Consider the following 23128-nt stretch of genomic DNA (forward strand, 5'->3'; position numbering starts at 1 on the left):
GCCGATGCCGAATGGGAGACCGCAGCAGACACGGATCGAGATTCCCCCAGTGCAGCAGAGGAAACTCGACTCCTAACACAAGTGACCCCATATTGGAAACTAGACCCCCCCATGAACTTATCTAGATGTGTTGTGAGAACTTTGAGCCCCCAAGTGTTTCACTACAGGTTATAACGCAGAGCCTGAAAATAAAAAATCTCTTTTTTCCCCACAAAAATTATTTTTTAGCCCCCAGTTTTGTATTTTCCCAAGGGTAACAGGAGAAATTGGACCCCAAAAGTTGTTGTCTAATTTGTCCTGAGTACGCTGATACCCCATATGTTGGGGTAAACTCCTGTTTGGGCACACGGGAGAGCTCGGAAGGGAAGGAGCACTGTTTTACTTTTTCAATGCAGAATTGGATGGAATTGAGATCGGTCGCCATGTCGCGTTTGGAGAGCCCCTGATGTGTCTAAACAGTGGAAACCCCCCAATTATAACTGAAACCCTAATCCAAACACACCCCTAACCCTAATCCCAACGGTAACCCTAACCACACCTCTAACCCAGACACACCCCTAATCCTAATCCCAACCGCAAATGTAATCCAAACCCTAACCCTAACTTTAGCCCCAACCCTAACTGTAGCCTTAACCCTAACCCTAGCCCCAACCCTAGCCCTAGCCCCAACCCTAACCCCAACCCTAGCCCTAACCCTAGCCCTAACCCTAGCCCTAACCCTAATGGGAAAATGGAAATAAATACATTTTTTTTATTTTTTTATTTTTCCCTAACTAAGGGGGTGATGAAGGGGGGTTTGATTTACTTTTATAGCGGGTTTTTTAGCGGATTTTTATGATTGGCAGCCGTCACACACTGAAAGACGCTTTTTATTGCAAAAAATATTTTTTGCGTTACCACATTTTGAGAGCTATAATTTTTCCATATTTGAGTCCACAGAGTCATGTGAGGTCTTGTTTTTTGCGGGACGAGTTGACGTTTTTATTGGTAACATTTTCAGGCACGTGACATTTTTTGATCGCTTTTTATTCCAATTTTTGTGAGGCAGAATGACCAAAAACCAGCTATTCATGAATTTCTTTTGGGGGAGGCGTTTATACCATTCCACGTTTGGTAAAATTGATAAAGCAGTTTTATTCCTCGGGTCAGTACGATTACAGCGACACTTCAATTATATCATTTTTTTATGTTTTGGCGCTTTTATACGATAAAAACTATTTTATAGAAAAAATAATTATTTTTGCATCGCTTTATTCTGAGGACTATAACTTTTTTATTTTTTTGCTGATGTTGCTTTATGGCAGCTCGTTTTTTGCGGGACAAGATCACGTTTTCAGCGGTACCATGGTTATTTATATCTGTCTTTTTGATCGCGTGTTATTCCACTTTTTGTTCGGCAGTACGATAATAAAGCGTTGTTTTTTGCCTCTTTTTTTTTTTTCTTACGATGTTTACTGAAGGGGTTAACTAGTGGGACAGCTTTATAGGTCGGGTTGTTACGGACGCGACGATACTAAATATGTGTACTTTTATTGATTTTTTTTATTTAGATAAAGAAATGTATTTATGGGAATAATATTTTTTTTTTCATTATTTAGGATTTTTTTTTTTTTTACACACACTTGGAAATTTTTTTTTAAACTTTTTTACTTTGTCCCAGGGGGGGACAATACAGATCAGTGATCTGCCAGTTTGCACAGCACTCTGACAGATCACCGATCTGTCAAACAGCGCTGCAGCGTTACCAAGTGCCTGCTCTGAGCAGGCACTTTGGTAAGCCACCTCCCTCCCTGCAGGACCCGGATCCGCGGCCATCTTGGATCCGGGACTTGCTGCAGGGAGGAGGAAAGAGACCCCCAGAGCAACGCAATCACATCGCGTTGCTGCGGGGGTCTCAGGGAAGCCTGCAGGGAGCCCCCTCCCTGCGCGATGCTTCCCTGCACCGCCGGCACATCGTGATCATCTTTGATCGCGGTGTGCCGGGGGTTAATGTGCCGGGGGCGGTCCGTGACCGCTCCTGGCACATAGTGCCGGATTTCAGCTGCAATAAGCAGTTGACACCCGGCCGCGATCGGCCGCGCTCCCCCCGTGAGCGCGGCCGATCACGCTGGACGTAATATTCCGTCCTTGGGAATTAAGGCCCACCCCACATGGAATATTACGTCCAATGGCAGAAAGGGGTTAATAGGGGGTGCCCAAACTTTTTCATATAACTGTACAAGATGTTAGAGAGCCTAGCAGCGACATTGCCCTTCTCAGTGTCATTACGGGCTGTTTTGCTGACAGAACCAAACCTCTTATCTTGACAATTTTGCTCTCTGGTAGAAGGCAGAGTTAGAGTTCGGAGTCTAGCACCAACCGTAGGAAGGATTTTACTTTTTTTGGTACAAATTTTGATTTGAGGGTATTCACCACCCATCCTGTTAGGAAAGGTAATTCAGTACCACAATGGACATAGAGGTCAGTGCACATACAGTGACCTGGCAATAACCCAAAAAACAAGAACGAGCTCTGAGACGTGGGAACTCTGTTGACCGCAATCCCTAATCCTAACCAACCACACTAGAGGCAGCCGTGGATTGCGCCTAATGCTGCCTAAGCAACTCGGCACGGCCTGAGAAACTGGCTAGCCTGAAGATAGAAAATAAGCCTACCTTGCCTCAGAGAAATACCCCAAAGGAAAAGGCAGCCCCCACATATAATGACTGTGAGTTAAGATGAAAAGACAAACGTAGAGATGAAATAGGCCCAACTTTCTGAACAGAGCGAGGATAGGAAAGGTAACTTTGCGGTCAACACAAAACCCTACAAAAACCACGCAAAGGGGGCAAAAAGACCCTCCGTACCGAACTAACGGCACAGAGGTACACCCTCTGCGTCCCAGAGCTTCCAGCAAGCAGAAAAAACAAATAGACAAGCTGGACAGAAAAAAACCAGCAAACAAATAGCAAAGAGGAACTTAGCTATGCAGAGCAGCAGGCCACAGGAACGATCCAGGAGGAAACAGGTCTAATACTAGAACATTGACTGGAAGCCAGGATCAAAGCACCAGGTGGAGTTAAATAGGGTAGCACCTAACGACTTCACCATATCACCTGAGGAAGGAAACTCAGAAGCCGCAGTACCACTTTCCTCCACCAACGGAAGCTCACAGAATCAGCCGAAGTACCACCCGTGACCACAAGAGGGAGCTCTGCCACAGAATTCACAACACCATCCCAGCTCTGTTAGAGATGAAGTCATCTTTTTTACTTGATCTATACAGTGACTTTCCGACCTCCCCACTATGAGGAAGTCGTCCAAGTACGGGATAATAACTATGTCCCAAGAACAAAGGTAAGACATCCCCCTTTTACCTTGGTAAAAACCCTTAGAGCTGTAGACAGACCGAATGGAAGGGCTGCATATTGGTAGTGTCTGATTTGTCCCTGGATACATAGAGCTACTCTCAGGTACTTTTGATGATCCTGATGGATTGGAATATGGTAAGAAGCGTCCTTTAAGTTTATTACCACCATGAAGCAGTGCTGGAATAACATTTTTACCGTTGTGTTTATCGACTCCATCTTGAAAGAGTAATTTTCTATCCACTGGTTGAGGTTTTTCAGATTGACAATGGTTCGCCAAGAACCGTCCAGCTTTTGTATCAAGAAGAGTTGGGAATAATATCCCCTTCCTTCCTCTTGTCTCGGGACTTCCTGTAGAAGCTGTGTTAGTACAAGTCACAAGACCGCTGTCTCCAGTGCCAATTGTTCCTCCTGAGACTTCCTGTGAGGTGTTAACACAAAGGTCTGTCGGGGTGGATGGATGAAATGTATTCTTAGGCCGTTTCTGATGATACTTAGAACCCAACCACTGGGGGGAGATAGGAAGGAGGAAGGGAATTTCCAGCACGTACATCCAGTGTAGGTAAAATTTCCAAGTTTATTTAGAACATTTTGAAAAACAGTTTTTAAAAAAAGAAGAGAGAGAGACTCTCTACCTGACGCGTTTCTGGCACACCACAGCGCCCTTAGTCATAGGATCTAATACAAAATGAATGAACAGGTTTTTATATGACAAGGAACCAATCACAAACATGGCAATTAATTACAATGGAAAAACTGCAGCTGAACACACATAACAAAATTTACTTCTTTTAAAGCATATCAAAATTACATGAATATCGTATATGATTTTTTTGTTACCGCATTATATCTATCAGTTTAATATATATAAAAAAAGATCATTCCTAAAATTCATGCCGTGTTGGTGTTTGGTATCTAAGGTCAAAATCCAAAAAGCTTCCCGCAGTGCTAATTGTTTTTTCCAGTCACCACCTCTTGGTGACTGATTAACCCTTTCTATGCCGAAAAATGAAAAATTTGGTAGGTCTCCCTTGTGCACAGAAATAAAGTGTTTTGTGGCTCCAGAATAACCTGAATTATTGTTGCTTATATTCGCTATATGTTCTGAGATTCTTTTCTTAATTTTCCTTGTGGAGTAACCTATGTAACAAATATTGCAGGCCTGGTACTTTCTGCAATATATAACATATATAACAATATATGCATGTCTCAGCGTGTCAAGCTCCAACTATTCCCTTTCCCCTCCTCCCTCCCTGAGGCCGGTTTCACACGTCAGTGTCTCCGGTATGTGAGGTGACAGTACCGGAGCCACTGACACACGTAGATGCATTAAAATCAATGCATCTGTGCAGATGTCATTGATTTTTTGTGGACCGTGTCTCCGTGTGCCAAACACGGAGACATGTCAGTGTTCGTGGGAGCGCACGTATTACACGGACCCATTAAAGTCAATGGGTCCGTGTAAAACACGTACCGCACACGGACGTTGTCCGTGTGCAGTCCGTGTGCCGTGCAGGAGACAGCGCTCCAGTAAGCGCTATCCCCCCCCACTGGTGCTGAAGCCGCGATTCATATCTTCTGTGCAGCAGCGTTTGCTGTACAGAAGATATGAATAATCCACTTTTTGTGGTTTTTCGTGTATAAAATAAAGGTCCATGTCCCCACCCCCTGTGCGCCCACCCCCGCTGTTCTGAAAATACTCACCCAGCTCCCTCGTTGGCTGTCGCTGCTTCCTGTCCTGGCTGCACCCCATAGGGGTGGAGCCGCATATTCATTACTGTAAATGAGCGGCCCCACGTGACCGCATACAGTAGAAGGTGCGGCCAGGACAGGAAGCAGCGACAGCCAACGATGGAGCTGGGTGAGTATTTTCAGAACAGCGGGGGGGGGGGGGGGGAGGGGGCGCACAGGGGGTGGGGACATGGACCTTTATTTTATACACGAAAAACCACAAAAAATGGATTATTCATATCTTCTTTACAGCAAACTGCTGCACAGAAGATATGAATCGCGGCTTCAGCACGATGCAGGGGACAGCGCTAAACTGTAGCGCTGTCTCCTGCACGGTGCGTGTGGTACCCAGTGGGCTTACGTGTGCCGCACGTGTGCCACACTGATGTGCCACAGAAACGCAGGGCCACACGGACACGGATAATTCCGGTACCGGAATTATTTGGACGTGTGGGACTGCCCTTAGACACTGGGGGAGATATTCAGCCAGGCAGGGAGGAATAGAGAGAGCCTTCCTCCTACCTCTGACCTTATGTGATTGCGGGGATTTTTTTGAAGAAGCGGAGGGCCCTCTTAACATGTAACCAGTAGTGTTGAGCATTCCGATACTGCAAATATCGGGTATCGGCAGATATTAGGGGTATCGGAGTTCCGATACTGAGATCCGATACTTTTGCAACATCGAATACCGGAATCGGAAGTTCCCATAATGCTATGAGCCAGTTTGATTTAATTCAGCCAATGAGGAATCCTGCGGCTATGTGCACACGTTCAGGTTTTTTCGCGTTTTTTTTCGCGGTAAAAACGCTATAAAAACTCATTAGAATGCATACATTATGCATCCTATCATTCAGAATGCATTCTGCATGTTTTGTGCACATGATGCATTTTTTCCATGAAAAAAAACGCATTGCGGTAAAAAAAGCAGCATGGTGATTAATTTTGCGAATTTTCTGTGTTTTTCCCGCTATTCTATGCATTTGAGAAAAAACGCATAAAAACGCACCAAAAACGCATCAAAAACGCGGTAAAAACGCATGCGGATTTCTGGCAGAAATGTCCGTTTTTGTCAGGAAAATTTCTGCAAGAAATCCTGACGTGTGCACATACCCTAAGACGTGTGGGCACATCCTGTTATGCATGTTAGGCATGTAACTAATGGCATGGCTGTGATTGGCTGCTGAAATGATGTCATGATGCGCTATAAAAGCCGCCACCAACATTATGGGTTCACTCTGCTGTGAATTCAGTTAGGGACAGGACGCTGCTGTTCTGAGGGACAGTTTGAGATAGCGATTTGCTTCATTGTGCTTTACCCAGGCTACTGTAGCAAACTCTGTGTGAGCTTTTTTTTGCCTTGCAGCGCTGTTCACGGCTGTCTGCAAGGTCTCTGTGTGAGTGCAGCTCACGCGGTAGTGTGTTCTGCAGCCACATCTGGATGTAGTCCGCTCAGCGTGCGTCACTGCCTCATACTGTTACATTGTCCTTTTTTCATTAGTGCTGCTGCCCATTTTTCCTGATTTCTCCTATTAGTGTGTTTCCATCCGTATCCAGCTAGACTGCGTGCAAACACTATATAGGAGTAGGTAGAGGAGCCTTTCTGCAGCCTTGTGCCCTGCAGCCCCAGCCAGATTAGTATTAGCCTATTTTTTGGAGCCTCATCTATTGCATTGTAGGTTACCTTCCTGCATTGTAATAGCTACAAAAAGTTTGTGATACTATCGGTTTGACATCTTTGGGCACATCCATTTTTTTGTGTCATAAAAAAAAAACCTAAATAAAGTTCACCAAACACTCCACTTTACAGTTGTGTAGGCCACATTAGCTCATATTAAAGTCTAGTCCACACTTTATAAAATTAGTGTTTCTTATACCTGTTAGCAGCTGTTCAGGAATAAGCACACTAAGCCCTTAGTACTTTTCTGCCTATCTTTATCAGTCTACCAAGATGAAGGCAGGGAGTAAGGGTACCGTCTCACAGTGGCACTTTTGTCGCTATGACGGTATGATCCGTGACATTCCAGCGATATCCCTGTGTCTGACACGCAGCAGCGATCAGGGACCCTGCTGAGAATCGTACGTTGTAGCAGATCGTTTGGAACTTTCTTTCGTCGCTGGATCTCCCGCTGTCATCGCTGGATCGGTGTGTGTGACACCGATGCAGTGATGCGTTTGCTTGTAACCAGGGTAAACATCGGGTTACTAAGCGCAGGGCCGCGCTTAGTAACCCGATGTTTATCCTGGTTACCATCGTAAATGTAAAAAAAACATACAGTACATACTTACATTCCGGTGTCCGTCAGGTCCCTTGCCGTCTGCTTCCCGCACTGACTGACTGCCGGCCGTAAAGTGAAAGCAGAGCACAGCGGTGACGTCACCGCTGTGCTGTGCTTTCACTTTACGGCCGGCAGTCAGTCAGTGCGGGAAGCAGATGGCAAGGGACAGACACCGGAATGTAAGTATGTATTGTTTATTTTTTTTACGCTGGTAACCAGGGTAAACATCGGGTTACTAAGCGCGGCCCTGCGCTTAGTAACCCGATGTTTACCCTGGTTACCCGGGGACCTCGGCATCGTTGGTCGCTGGAGAGCTGTCTGTGTGACAGCTCTCCAGCGACCACACAATGACTTACCAACGATCACGGCCAGGTCGTATCGCTGGTCGTGATCGTTGGTAAATCGTATAGTGTAACGGTACCCTAAGACACGTGATCGTGGGCGTGGAGGTGGAGCAGGTAGAGGACGTGGGGATTCTGTACCTGCTGCGGGCACAAGTGACTCAGCATCCCCCAGTTTTACCAGGAAACAGTCCTTTATGCGCAGCTTTGTAGGAGCTCGCCGTACCTCGCTGCTGCGGGACGAACAAATTGAAGCCGTTGTCGGATGGATGGCAGCTAACGCATCGACTTCAATTAGTGCCACATCCTCTTAGGTCCAGAGCACTGAAGAGCACCCATCTGTCTCTTCACCACCTGCCAAATTGCCCAGGCAGTCAGAGAGCCCTGGGCAGGAGCCATCTCTACTTCTGTTCTCTGAATCTTTTGGCTTGGAAAGAGGAGGCCAGCCAAGCAGCATTTGAGAAATTAAAGAGGCAGTATGCAGTGATGCGCAACTGCTTTGTCTCTCTGAATCTGAAGAGGCGGGTGGGCCAGTGCCTACGGTCAGCACACCTCAGTACGCATCTGATGGAGACTCAGGTGCCACTTTCTTATGTGTACTGTGCTGCCGAGACTACCCAGAAGAAGCAGCTGTTGGAAGAGGGTACTGTAGATGATGAGGTCCTTGACCCATCATGGCGTGAGGTACAGGAAGGTGGTAGGAGCAGCTCTGAGGAAGAGATTACCCGAACGGCCCAAAAAGGAGGGAGAGGGAGGGGGCAGACTGGGATGCCTGTAGCCTCCATTTCATCACCCATTAGGAGCATGCATCTTCCAAAACCCATAATGGGCACTCCCAAGACTTTCAGTGCCTGGTCCTTTTTTGACGCAGTTGCAGATGACATTTGCTTTGTCAAATGCAAGCTGTGTCATCAGAAAGTTAAAAGAGGGAAAAGTGTCAGCAACCTCAATACCACAAATATGTGGAAACATGTGCGGACCATGCACGTGGTGGAATTACAAAAACACACTGAAGACCTATGCCACCCTATAGCGCCACCTAGCACCTCATCAGCTCGTGTTGTTGCCTCTTCCTCCAGCTCACACACAGCTGGTTCGGCTTCCTCACAGGATTGCCATGTAGGAACCTCTGGCACTGTTGTCTAGAGACCAAGTGTAATTCCACCCACAGCATCACGTTCCCTGTCATCCTCACACTTCCAGGCCAGTCTACAGCCATCGGTAGCACAGGCATGGGAGAAAAGTCGCCTATACTCGACAAACCACTCCTGAGCACAGGCTCTGAATGCTGGCATTGCAAAACTACTGTCCCTTGAAATGCTCTCATTCAGGCTGGTGGAGACTGACACCTTCTGTAACTTCATGGCATTGGCAGCCCCACAATACAACGTGCCTAGACGCTTTTATTACAGCAGGCAAGCCGTCCCTGTCCTGCAAAACAATGTGGAGGGAAACATTAAACATGCACTACTAAACGCCGTCAGTAGCAAGGTCCTCCTGACCACCGATGCGTGGACCAGTAACCATGGACAGGGATGATACCTTTCCCTCACTGCCCATTGGGTAAATGTTGTGGAATCAGGTACAGATCTTGAGTAGGGTTGAGCGAAACGGGTCGGTCACTTTCAGAAGACGCCGACTTTTGGCAAAGTCGGGTTTCATGAAACCCGACCCGACCCCTGTGTGGGGTCGGCCATGAAGTCGGCGATCTTCTGAATGTGGTTTCGGAATTCCGATCCCGATATGTTTGCAATATCGGAAATCGGTATCGGAATCCATATTTAATGTAAAATAAAGAATTAAAATAAAAAATATCACTATACTTACCCTCTGACGCGCCCTGGTACTAACCAGGAACCTTCCTTCCTTCGAAACAGCGCTTGCAGGACCTTGTGGTGACGTCGCGGTGACGTCTCGGCTTGTGATTGCTCGCGCGGCCGCCCATGTGACCGCTCGCGCGACCAATCACAGGCCGCGACGTCATGCAAGGTCCTGCAAGCGCTGATTCTTAGGAAGGAAGGCTGCCGGAAAGAAGCAGGGCGCATCCGAGGGTGAGTATATACCTAATAGGAATATACTCACCCTCGGACGCGCCCTGCTTCTTTCCGGCAGCCTTCCTTCCTAAGAATCAGCGCTTGCAGGACCTTGCGTGACGTCACGGTGACGTCGCGGCTTGTGATTGGTCACGCGAGCGGTCACATGGGCGGCCGCGCGACCAATCACAAGCCGCGATGTCACCGCAAGGTCCTGGAAGCGCTGATTCGAAGGAAGGAAGGTTCCCGGTTAGTACCAGGGCGCGTCAGAGGGTAAGTATAGCGATATTTTTTATTTTAATTCTTTATTTTACACTTAAATATGGATCCCAGGGCCTGAAGGAGAGTTTCCGCTCCTTCAGACCCTGGGAACCATTGGAAACCCAATGCACTGCATTGGGTTTCGATTTTCGGCCGACCCCGACTTTTTTATAGGATCGGCCGATTTCACTCGACCCGACTTTTGCGATCCTATAAAAGTAAAGGTCGCTCAACCCTAATCTTGAGAGTGGCGCTGTACATATTTTGCCAACTCCAAGGATTGCAGGAATCCAGTCTGTACACATTGACTCCTCCTCATACTCCAGTTCCTCTGAATCAGTGCTGCAGGAGCCGTCACAGTCTACCTCCACAGGGACAGGGACCCATGAACGCTTACCTGTTATGACCGATATGAGCACAGTCTTGGCCAAACGTCAGCAGGCCGTATTGAAATTAATTTCTTTGGGGAATCGAAGCCACAAAGCGCAGGAGCTCTGGAATACCATCAAGCAGGAGAGCGACGTGTGGTTTGTGCCAGCGAATCTCCAGCCAGGCATGGTAGTGTGTGACAATGGCCAAAATCTGGTGGCAGCTCTGGGCCTAGGCAACCTCACTCACATCCCATGTCTGGCACATGTGCTCAACTTGGTCGTGCCGAGTTTTTTGAGGGACTATCCGGATCTTAATGCACTCCTGCACAAGGTCTGCCTAGAGTGCGCTCACTTGCTGCGTTCCAGCATGGCAAGATCACGCATTGCAGCTCTGCAGCCGCGATTCCGCCTTCCGAAACATCGCATCATATGTGACCTACCCACCAGGTGGAATTCAACGTTACATATGTTGGAGCGGTTGTGTGAGCAGCAGGCAGCAGTAATGGAGTACCAAGTGCATCAGGCGCAAAGAAGTCGCACTGTGCGCCGTTCAGACTTCATAACCACTGAGTGGGCCACTATGAAGGACGTCTGCCAGGTTTTGCGTGCCTTCGATGATTCCACGCGAATGGAGAGTGCAGATGATGCACTAGTCAGCATGACTGTCCCCCTTATCTGCCTGCTTGAAAAAACACTGCAAGCGCTAAGGGATGAGGTGGTAGAAGAGGTAGAGGATGAGGAGTCACAAATGCTTCTGGACAGTCCTGCGCGACGTGTTTCCTCACAAAGGCTTAGGCAGGGGACACTATGTGAGGAGGATGAGGAGGAGTTAATGGAGGAGGAAGACATCTGTCCAAAGGAGGGAGTTACACAATGCTCCAGTAGTCAGTATCCACCGCGAGGGTGGGGTGATGCAGAGCAGGCAGAGATGACGCCTCAAGCAGGGGACAGCGTTTCTTGGTCAGTTGGCAGTCTGCAGCACATGGTTGATTTCATGCTGCAGTGCCTGAGAAATGACCGCTGCATCGCCCACATTCTCCACACGGCTGATTATTGGGTGTACACCCTCCTAGATCCACGCTACTGGGACAACTTACAAAGCCTCATAACACCGTTGAACCAGGAGCGTAAAATGCGGGAGTACCAAGACACACTGGTGCAGTCCATCATTTTCTCCAGTCCAAGCGAGAGCAGTGCTGCTAGTGCTTTACAAAGCAGCTCAGTGTGTCGAGGCAGTGGAGGAAGCTCTGCACAAAGAGGGAGCAGAAGCAGTGCCTCAGCACCAGGCAAGACCAGTATGGCACAACTGTGGCACAGTTTTGTGTGCCCGGCACAAATGTCTACACCATCACGGACAGGTCCAGTCAGCAGGAGGCCACGTTTCCGTCAGATGCTGACAGTCTTGCCCTCTTACTGTACTCCAAGACGGCTCTTCCCCCTTCAAGTTTTGGGTCTCTAAACTGGATACATGGCCAGAGCTTAGTCAGTATGCATTGGAGGTGCTGGCTTGCCCTGCAGCTAGTGTATTATCGGAACGCGTCGTTAGTGCCGCAGGTGGTGTACTAACAGACCGTCGCATGCGACTATCCTCCGATAACATTGACTGGCTTACTTTTCTGAAAATGAACAAGGCCTGGATCTCACAGAAATTTGCCTCTCCTCTTCCTGATTAAATACTTGGTTGGACACAGTATCCAGGTCTCCTGTTGTGTTCATGTTTCTACCACCTGAACTGTAATCCCTGGGCTCCAACATCGCCAGTTGCTGCTCACAACCCCCCTCCTCCTGCACAGTCTGGGGGTCTCCACCATCCCAGGCACCATATCCCCCCACTGTCACTGACAGCCCGCCACATGGTGCACACAGCACCCCCCCCAACTCCTGCAGTCTGGGGGTCTCCACCATCCCAGGCACCATATCGCCCCACTCTCACAGACAGGCAGCCCATCTCAAGGTGCAATATCAAAAATTACCGCACACTTGAAGCTGGTATGATGCAAATATATAACAAGTTTATTGTGTTCACAAAATAGGTTGCCACAAAAAGGAAACAAAAAGTGCAGATAGAAACCCAACGTTTCGACCCTCCCGGGCCTTATTCATGGGGTTACTACGGGAGTAAAGTAACCCCATGAATAAGGCCCAGGAGGGTCGAAACGTTGGGTTTCTATCTGCACTTTTTGTGGCAACCTGTTTTGTGAACACAATAAACTTGTTATATATTTGCATCATACCAGCTTCAAGTGTGCGGTAATTTTTGATATTGGGCTGTTTTGGACCACACGGTCTGTTTTACCAGCACCTACTTACCTCTGTCCTGAGTGCACACCATTATTTCCTTCATCTCATGGTGCACACAGCACCCAGTACACCCCCCACCTCCTGCACAGTCTGGGGGTCTCCACCATCCCCAGCTCCATATCCCCCCACTGTCACTGACAGGCAGCCCACCACATGGTGCACACATCACCCAGTACACGCCCCTCCTCCTCCTGCACAGTCTGGGGGTCTCCATCCCAGGCACCATATCCCCCACTGTCACTGACAGGCAGCCCACCACGTGGTGCACACAGCACCCAGTACACCTCCTGCACAGTCTGGGGGGTCTCCACCATCCCCAGCTCCATATCCCCCACTGTCACTGACAGCCCACCACATGGTGCACACAGCACCCAGTACACCTCCCCACCTCCTGCACAGTCTGGGGGTCTCCACCATCCCCAGCTCCATATCCCCCCACTGTCACTGACAGACAGCCCACCACATGGTGCACAGAGCACCCAGTACACTCCCCTCCTCCTCCTGCACAGTCTGGGGGTCTCTATCCCAGGCACCATATCCCCCCACTGTCACTGACAGGCAGCCCACCACATGGTGCACACAGCACGCAGTACACCTCCCCACCTCCTGCACAGTCTGGGGGTCTCCACCATCCCCAGCTCCATATCCCCCCACTGTCACTGACAGCCCACCACATGGTGCACCCAGCACCCCCCCCCCCCACGCACAGTCTGGGGGTCTCCACCATCCCCAGTTCCATATCCCCCCACTGTCACTGACAGGATGCCCACCACATGGTGCACACAGCACCCAGTACACTCCCCTCCTCCTCCTGCAAAGTCTGGGGGTCTCCACCATCCCCAGCTCCATATCGTCCCACTCTCACAGACAGGATGCCCACCACATGGTGCACACAGCACCCAGTACACTCCCCTCCTCCTCCTGCACAGTCTGGGGGTCTCCACCATCCCAGGCACCATATCCCCCCACTCTCACTGACAGGCAGCCCACCACATGGTGCACACAGCACCCAGTACACCTCCCCAACTCCTGCACAGTCTGGGGGTCTCCACCATCCCCAGCTCCATATCCCCCCACTGCCACTGACAGGCAGCCCACCACATGGTTCACACAGCACCCATAACACTCCCCCCCCTTCTCCTGCACAGTCTGGGGGGTCTCCACCATCCCCAGCTCCATATCCCCCCACTCTCACAGACAGGCAGCCCACCACATGGTGCACACAGCACTCAGTACACTCCCCTCCTCCTCCTGCACAGTCTGGGGGTCTCCACCATCCCCGGCACCATATCCCCCCACTCTCACTGACAGGCAGCCCACCACATGGTGCACACAGCACCCAGTACACTCCCCTCCTCCTCCTGCACAGTCTGGGGGTCTCCACCATCCCAGGCACCATTTCCCCCCACTGTCACTGACAGCAGCCCACCACATGGTGCACACAGCACGCAGTACACCTCCCCACCTCATGCACAGTCTGGGGGTCTCCACCATCCCCAGCTCCATATCCCCCCACTCTCACAGACAGGCAGCCCACCACATGGTGCACACAGCACCCAGTACACTCCCCTCCTCCTCCTGCACAGTCTGGGGGTCTCCACCATCCCAGGCACCATATCCCTCCACTCTCACTGACAGACAGCCCACCACATGGTGCACACAACACCCAGTACACATCCCCACCTCCTGCACAGTCTGGGGGTCTCCACCATCGCCAGCTCCATATCCCCCCACTGTCACTGACAGGCAGCCCACCACATGGTGCACACAGCACCCAGTACACTCCCCCCCCCCCCTGCACAGTCTGGGGGTCTCCACCATCCCCGGCACCATATCCCCCCACTGTCACTGTCAGGCAGCCCACCACATGGTGCACCCAGTACAACCCCCCCCCCACCTCCTGCACAGTCTGGGGGTCTCCACCATCCCCGGCACCATATCCCCCCACTGTCACTGTCAGGCAGCCCACCACATGGTGCACCCAGCACCCAGTACAACCCCCCCCCACCTCCTGCACAGTCTGGGGTCTCCACCATCCCCAGCTCCATATCCCCCCACTCTCACAGACAGGCAGCCCACCACATGGTGCACACAGCACCCAGTACACTCCCCTCCTCCTCCTGCACAGTCTGGGGGTCTCCACCATCCCAGGCACCATATCCCTCCACTCTCACTGACAGACAGCCCACCACATGGTGCACACAACACCCAGTACACCTCCCCACCTCCTGCACAGTCTGGGGTCTCCACCATCGCCAGCTCCATATCCCCCCACTGTCACTGACAGGCAGCCCACCACATGGTGCACACAGCACCCAGTACACCCCCCCCCCACCTCCTGCACAGTCTGGGGGTCTCCACCATGCCCGGCACCATATCCGCCCACTGTCACTGTCAGGCAGCCCACCACATGGTGCACCCAGCACAACCCCCCCCCCACCTCCTGCACAGTCTGGGGGTCTCCACCATCCCCAGCTCCATATCCCCCTACTCTCACAGACAGGCAGCCCACCACATGGTGCACACAGCACACCCCCCCCACCGCCTGCACGGTCTGGGGGTCTCCATCCCAGGCACCATATCCCCCCACTCTCACAGACAGGCAGCCCACCACATGGTGCACACAGCACCCAGTACACCTCCCCACCTCCTGCACAGTCTGGGGGTCTCCACCATCGCCAGCTCCATATCCCCCCACTCTCACTGACAGACAGCCCACCACATGGTGCACACAACACCCAGTACACCTCCCCACCTCCTGCACAGTCTGGGGGTCTCCACCATCGCCAGCTCCATATCCCCCCACTCTCACTGACAGGCAGCCCACCACATGGTGCACACAACACCCAGTACACCTCCCCACCTCCTGCACCGTCTGGGGGTCTCCACCATCGCCAGCTCCATATCCCCCCACTGTCACTGACAGGCAGCCCACCACATGGTGCACACAGCACCCAGTACACCCCCCCCCCCACCTCCTGCACGGTCTGGGGGTCTCCACCATGCCCGGCACCATATCCCCCCACTGTCACTGTCAGGCAGCCCACCACATGGTGCACCCAGCACAACCACCCCCCCACCTCCTGCACAGTCTGGGGGTCTCCACCATCCCCAGCTCCATATCCCCCTACTCTCACAGACAGTCAGCCCACCACATGGTGCACACAGCACCCAGTACACCCCCCCACCCCCTGCATGGTCTGGGGGTCTCCATCCCAGGCACCATATCCCCCACTCTCACAGACAGGCAGCCCACCACATGGTGCACACAGCACCCAGTACACCCCCCCCCCTCCTGCACAGTCTGGGGGTCTCCACCATCCCAGGCACCATATCCCACCCTCTCACTGACAGGCAGCCCACCACATGGTTCACACAGCACCCAGTACACCCCCCACCTCCTGCACAGTCTGGGGGTCTCCACCATCCCCAGCTCCATATCCCCCCACTGTCACTGACAGGCAGCCCACCACATGGTGCACACAGCACCCAGTACACCCCCCCCCCCCCCCACAGTCTGGGGGTCTCCACCATGCCCGGCACCATATCCCCCCACTGTCACTGACAGGCAGCCCACCACATGGTGCACACAGCACCCAGTACACTCCCCTCCTCCTCCTGCACAGTCTGGGGGTCTCCACCATGCCCGGCACCATATCCCCCCACTGTCACTGACAGGCAGCCCACCACATGGTGCACACAGCACCCAGTACACTCCCCTCCACCTCCTGCACAGTCTGGGGGTCTCCACCATCCCCAGCTCCATATACCCCCTTCTCACTGACAGGCAGCCCACCACATGGTGCACACAGCACCCAGTACACTCCCCTCCACAGTCTGGGGGTCTCCACCATCCCCAGCTCCATATCCCCCCCACTGTCACTGACAGGCAGCCCACCACATGGTGCACACAGCACCCAGTACACTCCCCTCCACAGTCTGGGGGTCTCCACCATCCCCAGCTCCATATCCCCCCCACTGTCACTGACAGGCAGCCCACCACATGGTGCACACAGCACCCAGTACACTCCCCTCCACAGTCTGGGGGTCTCCACCATCCCAGGCACCATATCCCCCCCTCTCACTGACAGGCAGCCCACCACATGGTGCACACAGCACCCAGTACACCCCCCACCTCCTGCACAGTCTGGGGGTCCTCGCAGCTGCAGGGGCTGTTAACCCTTGGCAGTCTGGTCCTGACAGCTGCGTGCACACATTCTGCTCGTCCGTCACATTATGTCAGTGCTGGATTTATTTCCTACTGTTTTTGACATTCGGATGCGGACACAATAAGCGTTTCCCGTGCGTTTTTGCTCCGTATATCTGAACAAGGCACCCACCACCTGTAGACCATACACCTGCGGACAACCCACATCCCGGAGCCTGCTCTGCCGGTGCCGGCTGCGAGTTCTCCGGACCCCGAGACTCATTATTATCCGGGCTCAGCGGGCTGGGAACCGATCCTAAATTGAAACCGCTGATTGGTCATTGCTGCTGTCACTCACCAAGGGAGGCGGAGCGGAGATAGAAGCGCCTGATTGGATGGGAGTTCTGTCAGTTGAGCGGAGCGGGCCGGTCAGTGGGAGTGGCTGTGATTGGCCGCCGGAGCTGTCATTCACAGGCTGCTGAGAAGGAGGGCTGCAGTTGGTTGCCCTTGTGTCTCCAGCCTTGTGTGAGGAGCGGCGGCTTCAGAGCATCCCGGGCTGGAAGCATCCGGCGCCCCTACTGCAGCACCTGGAGGCGAGAGCTGTCAGTCACCGCTGCCCCAGCAGCAGCAGCAGCGCAGACGCTTCTCTGTGCGCAGTGTGAGCCCTGCACGGAGGACATCGCTGGCGGAGCAGTAGCGTGGTGCTGAGAACTTCCCCCCTCCTAGCCTGGGATTACAGGGGGCTTGTGTACTGATCTGGACCTTCTCTCCTCTCTTCACCTACAAGGGGGTCTCTACCTGCTCTCTACTCTTCTTCCTAAACATGATCTTCAAGCCAAGTGCACTTCTCTGCCTCTCCAGTCTGTGGGGTCTCCTCCTACAAGGTAAATGGCATTGCCTGCTGGACGTGGGGTCTGGTGCCCCCCTGTGTGGCTGCACACGTTGTGTCTAGATCTCCCCCCAACTCCTTCCAGATTGTGGGGGGTTTATCTCCAGCACCTGCAGTCAGATGCCAGGAGGCTGCATGGAGATGCTCCTTGTGCTGGGTGATCACACTTGGTGTCTTTCTGAGAGGCACCCCAAAGGCAACATGAGGGCTCTGCTGAGTTGAAAGCAGCTTTTGTGTTAATGCAGTTAATGGGGGCTCGGGCTGGCAGGGAAATGCTGGCATCCTTCTCCAGTGTGTGGGGGTGAAGATGTGGAGGATCATGTTTTATTCTGTAGACCTCAGGCCTTCATGTTATGTGTGTTGTGATGTAACTCTTAAGTCATGGCTGCTGCAAAACCTCTTGGCTTGTCTATGTAGGGGCTTGTAATCGATGGGAGATTCCTAGAGTCAGTGGACATGTCTTGTATGAGGTTCTGCAGCAGCTCTAGGACTGGTCCATGGTGACTTTCATAGAGATGCCCAGGTCAGTTATATGTTCCATAGCCACCTCGGAGCTGATACATATAGACATGGAAATGTGATGATGAGAGTCTAGATCATGTATAACCACCATCAGCCATGATACCGGTCACAGCGTGCAGAGATGAGGATGCCCAGAGCCTGGTGACTTCCGTAGAGATGTCCAGGCCAGCACTCAGTTATGTGTTGCATAGCCACTTCCACCTCTAAGCTGGTACTTGTCCTGCTAGATATGGAAATGTGATGATGATGATGAGCGTCTAGATCATGTCTAACCACCATCAGCCATGAGACGGGTCACAGCGTGCAGAGATGAGGATGCCCAGAGCCTGGTGACTTTCAGGCCAGCACTCAGTTGTGGCTATGCACTTCAATCTCTAAGCTGGTACTTGTCCTGCTAGACATGGAAATGAGATGATGATGAGAGTATTGATCATATATAACCACCATCAGCCATGAGAGCGGTCACAGCGTTTAGAGATGAGGATGCCCAGAGCCTTGTGTCTGGGAAGATCTAGGAGGAAGTCTGAACAGTATAGACTAGGAAGGACCATGGCTGGGGCTGAGCTTCTCTTCATAGCGCCAGGTTGCTCTGTGCATTTGGACATAGTCTAGGACGCCTGTGAAGGAATGTAGACATCACATCTGGGTCTCGAGTACCATTTTTAACCCATCTATGTCTCGTCTTCAGTTATTGCTTTCATGGTTTTGCAAATAGCTTAACATCAACCTCACATGTCAGACACCCATGCCCAAGAAGGATGGATGAAGGGAATTTAGGTCCTTCCAAACGTGAACCTTAACTGATGCCAATGGGCAATCTCCATGGAGGTCCAGAAGTTGGACAGTATTGCATCCTTCATACCACTACATTCTGCAGAGATCTGATCCATGATGGAAATAGGAGTTTTTCCTTACATCCTTGAGATTCTCACCCAGTGCTGAAAACATGGAAGCGGGCATGCTCAGTCCTCCGGTAGCTAAACCGTTAATAATGCTTTGGCTCGTCGTGTGTTGGCTTAGGAGCGGGCTCGGTGTGCGTGCACGCTTATGCACACAGTATATATTTTACCGTGCGAGGCAATGGATTGTAAAATCCAGGTGACCTTGTGATACTGACAGCGACCTGATTTTTCTTCTCCTCTGAGCATTGCACCAGCAGGTTAAGACTTAAGTTATCACATCATGTCAATGAGCATGCTTCTGAAGGATGAACAGACAATGCTCAGAAGCGGAAGGGGCATTTTTATAGCTTACATATAAATACACGGGGAAGATGGGATGGAAAAAAAAAAGAAAACCACTATTTACTGCAGTCTGTTTCAGCTTCCATCACAACGAGGCACTGCAGGACTTTGTATTAAACACATGTTCGCAGGGAATTGCAGAAGATTCCATACATAGATTTTTTCACAATAAAGAACCGTGCATAATTTATCCGTGGATTCCCTTGGGTATTTCATTGTTTAGCCTCCATTGGTTATTCCCACCTGTGGTGCAGAGATGACCCCCAGACCATCAGCTGCAAATACAGATGGGCCTCTCCGGCAGATCCGGACCGTTGCGTGGGACATAGTCATTGTCATTCGTTTTCTGTCTGCATACATTGTTTCTCTTAGGGGTGAACTTGCATTTAGTTGAGATATTGAACTGCTCTTCATTTTCAGATGTTTTGTGGTTCGGCTGCCTCTCGTTTTTGGCGTGGGACCCAACTGCTGTGCTGTTAGCACGTTTGCATCAGGCTGCGCCTGGGGGTCGCCTTCCCACATTAAGTACCTTTCCGTGTCAGTTTCTTGTTCAGATCAGCTCTGGGAAAACCACCTTGTGAAAGTGACAGAATGAAGGCAGACGGTGAAATCACATCCGCTCCTCTTATTTTATGGAGTTTTGGAAAGTAGGCCAATGGCAAACTCCTAATCAATAAATGCGAATATTGATGGCTATGTTAAGGGTCATTCAAACATTGACTTCTATGTTAAGGGTCACGCAAAGATTGACTTCTATGTTCATGGTCATGTTGTATTCAAATAGCAAAAAAATGTAGCACTGATGGAGTGTAAAATGTATCAACCTCTCCATTTTTTTTGGGGGGGGGAAGCTCAACGTGATCAAATTGTTACCGATAGTATCAAATGGTGTTTTTAGTTACTTCATCCTGAACATTGAAGGCTGAATAATCAGCTTGTCTGAGCAGAATGGTTACTGAGGCGAGGCTAATGTACTGTTCCATCCGGTTCTCGCTACTTTCCTTGCATATTCGTGGCACAAAAGAAGTCAAGTTTTACACTCGAGCGCAGCTCTTCTGAGTTGGTGTATTTACTTGGGCCTTGGTCAATATTTACTCATATTGTCAACTGTGTTCTATATCGGTTTTTATAATATTGAGACAGTTTTCTGGAAATTAATTAAATGAATAAAAAGTAAAACTTTTTTTTTTTTTTTTGCCCCATTAGTGTTAGAATTTAACAAAAGGAAATATTTTGAAATGGATAAATGGATGGATATTGGATTGGTAATAGGTAGACGTGAGGTTGATAGATGGATAGATATTGGATAGAATAGGGATTTGGCAGAATTGAGGTTCATAGATAGATATGACGGTAGGTAAATGCTAAGTAGGTACCGTAGATTGATTTATATAGATGTGTGAGAGAGACGGATAATTAGTTATTCTAGTTAGATACTATAGAATAGATAGTATATACTGTAGTTAGATTTGTTTTTCTCCCTTTTTTTTTTTTTTTATGAAAAAGAGAATTTGGATTCAGTCCAGCCTTGTCAGCAATTCTTAATTATAATTCATAACTGTGAAGAAATCGATAACACCTTCAGTCACACAATGTGACACATGCATTAACACATACCTATAATATTGCCATATTATTAAAGAATTTTTTTTTTTTTTTTAGCCGTAGTAATACTTGGAAAGTTAATCCACATTCAAAGCCAATTGCTAAAAAAAGAATATATATAAAATTTAATTTTAAACAACTAAATTCTAACGTACAAAGAAATGCATATTTTTGTTAATTATTTTATGGCCGGTCATGTTGTAATGTGGACATGGTGAGATTTATATGTTTCCGTATATTTATATATCACAGTTTTAGCATCCCTTCTTTTTTTTAGAGAAGCCCTCCCATCTATATTTTTTTTTAACCAAGTGTGTCTATATATGCATATAATGTAGTGAGTGTATTCATATACTCTCTTCTCTCTCTGGAGCCAGCGCTGATCTGCTCGTCTTCTCAGTGACCGCGTTAGTGGCTCCGTGTGTGAGCCGGAAGTCTCTTTTCAATAATGTAAGTCTATAAAGCCTTCATAGACTTGGATAGTAAAAGTCACTCCCGGGTCACGCAGAGCGGTGACGTCACTGAATGGGAAAAAAATGGCGCTGGATACCGGACAGAGCGGTGGTAGGTGAATATATTAAAACATTCACACTAACATTACATGCCCATTTACACACATTTATGGTAATTAAAAAAAAAACAATGGCCTGGGATCTTTAAGCTGAATTTTTTTCACACAACATCCTAACTTTCACTTGACCCACATGTTAGTATATAGCTATAGCTTTAGTAAAAGTTTTGACACCCTTTGATGGGTCTAAAGTTGGTCAATACAGCAATCTTGGCCAAAAAGAGTTGAACGTTTTTTTGCTATGATGTAATGTTTTCTTTTATAATAATGTCGATTCTTGTTTATTACGTTGTTATTATGTGATTTTTCTTATCTTTCATGTGTTGGATTGCAATAAATAAACCATGACTAGTACAATGTGCGGCTGGCTATATGGATTTATTTTTAATATATCTTCCTTTTTCATCAGTATAACATCCAATCTTGTCTTTGTGACTTAATAGTAAACTATTCTTCACACCATTGTTTGATTTGTCTTGTGTATGTATTCAGGTATTAGCCACGAAAGTAAATGTCAGTGTTTCCCATTAAGTAGAAAGGTATTACTGTTATAGATTTGGAGCATGCCATTATTATTATTATTATTATTATTATCCTATATAAAAAAAAAAAAAAATCCATAATGATGGCTCAGTGTAACCATGGAAGGTCACAGAGGTAGAGGTGGGAATAATGTTGATGCTATAAAGGCTCGTTGTCAGTTCCGGGATCACAAATCCTGACTTGGTCCTGTATGATATGTATGAATATATATATATATATATATATATATCTCTATATATATGTATATCCTCTAGAAGTCTCTGCCAGGAAGTATTGCCATACATAGTATATTCTCTTTTCCACCATCATTTTTAACAACATCGTTTCATTTCATGCAGTTCTAATTACTACTGCCAACAAATCAAGAAAATATTTGAGTCGTTCGTACTTTACACTTGTTAATTGGATCTGAAGTTAGGAGAAAAAAAAATGTGCCAGATTTACAAGCACAGCATTTCATGGCATATTAAACCAACTTTTTTTTTCTTTAATGTTCATTTTTACATTATATATATATATATATATATATATATATATTATATTTCTGGAGTATAAGTCCCCTGCATTAGCGTCCATGTCCTCTCCTGGAGTCAGCACGTTGCCGGCATAACCCAGAGGTGACTGTTATCGGCCTGTCGCTGCCATATGTCACGTTCCTTTTCGGATCAGTTCTGTAGTCCACAAATCTTTTCTCTTTGTTATCAATCACAATAAAAGACTTTGGTGACAGCATATTATTTTTCCATTTAATGAGTCACTGGTTGGAAAAGAACCCACAGTGTATAGTAAATTAGTGGAGCTGTCATGGTCTCCTTCCTTGCCACTGGAGTCTGTTCATGTTCGTCAATATTTAGGATCTGACGGCCTTTGTATACCCCGAGTGTATACTCCGTCTGGCTGCATACACTATGTGCAAGTCTTAGCACTTCCCTAACAAGAGAAGCAG

General features: G+C 49.2%; 1 protein-coding gene across 1 annotated transcript in view; it reads left to right on the top strand.

Annotated features, from left to right (window-relative positions):
* Positions 1-17288: 17288 nt before the first annotated feature.
* The window catches only part of CADM2 (cell adhesion molecule 2), a 2470210-nt gene continuing 2464370 nt past the window's right edge, over positions 17289-23128 (top strand). Inside the window, exon 1 of the mRNA XM_069760974.1 lies at positions 17289-17692. The gene's annotated coding sequence lies outside the window, so the exon portion shown is untranslated. The remainder of the gene's footprint in view (positions 17693-23128) is intronic.

The sequence above is a fragment of the Ranitomeya imitator genome, chromosome 3, assembly GCF_032444005.1.
Source record: "Ranitomeya imitator isolate aRanImi1 chromosome 3, aRanImi1.pri, whole genome shotgun sequence".
In the NCBI taxonomy this organism is placed as follows: Eukaryota; Metazoa; Chordata; class Amphibia; order Anura; family Dendrobatidae; genus Ranitomeya; species Ranitomeya imitator.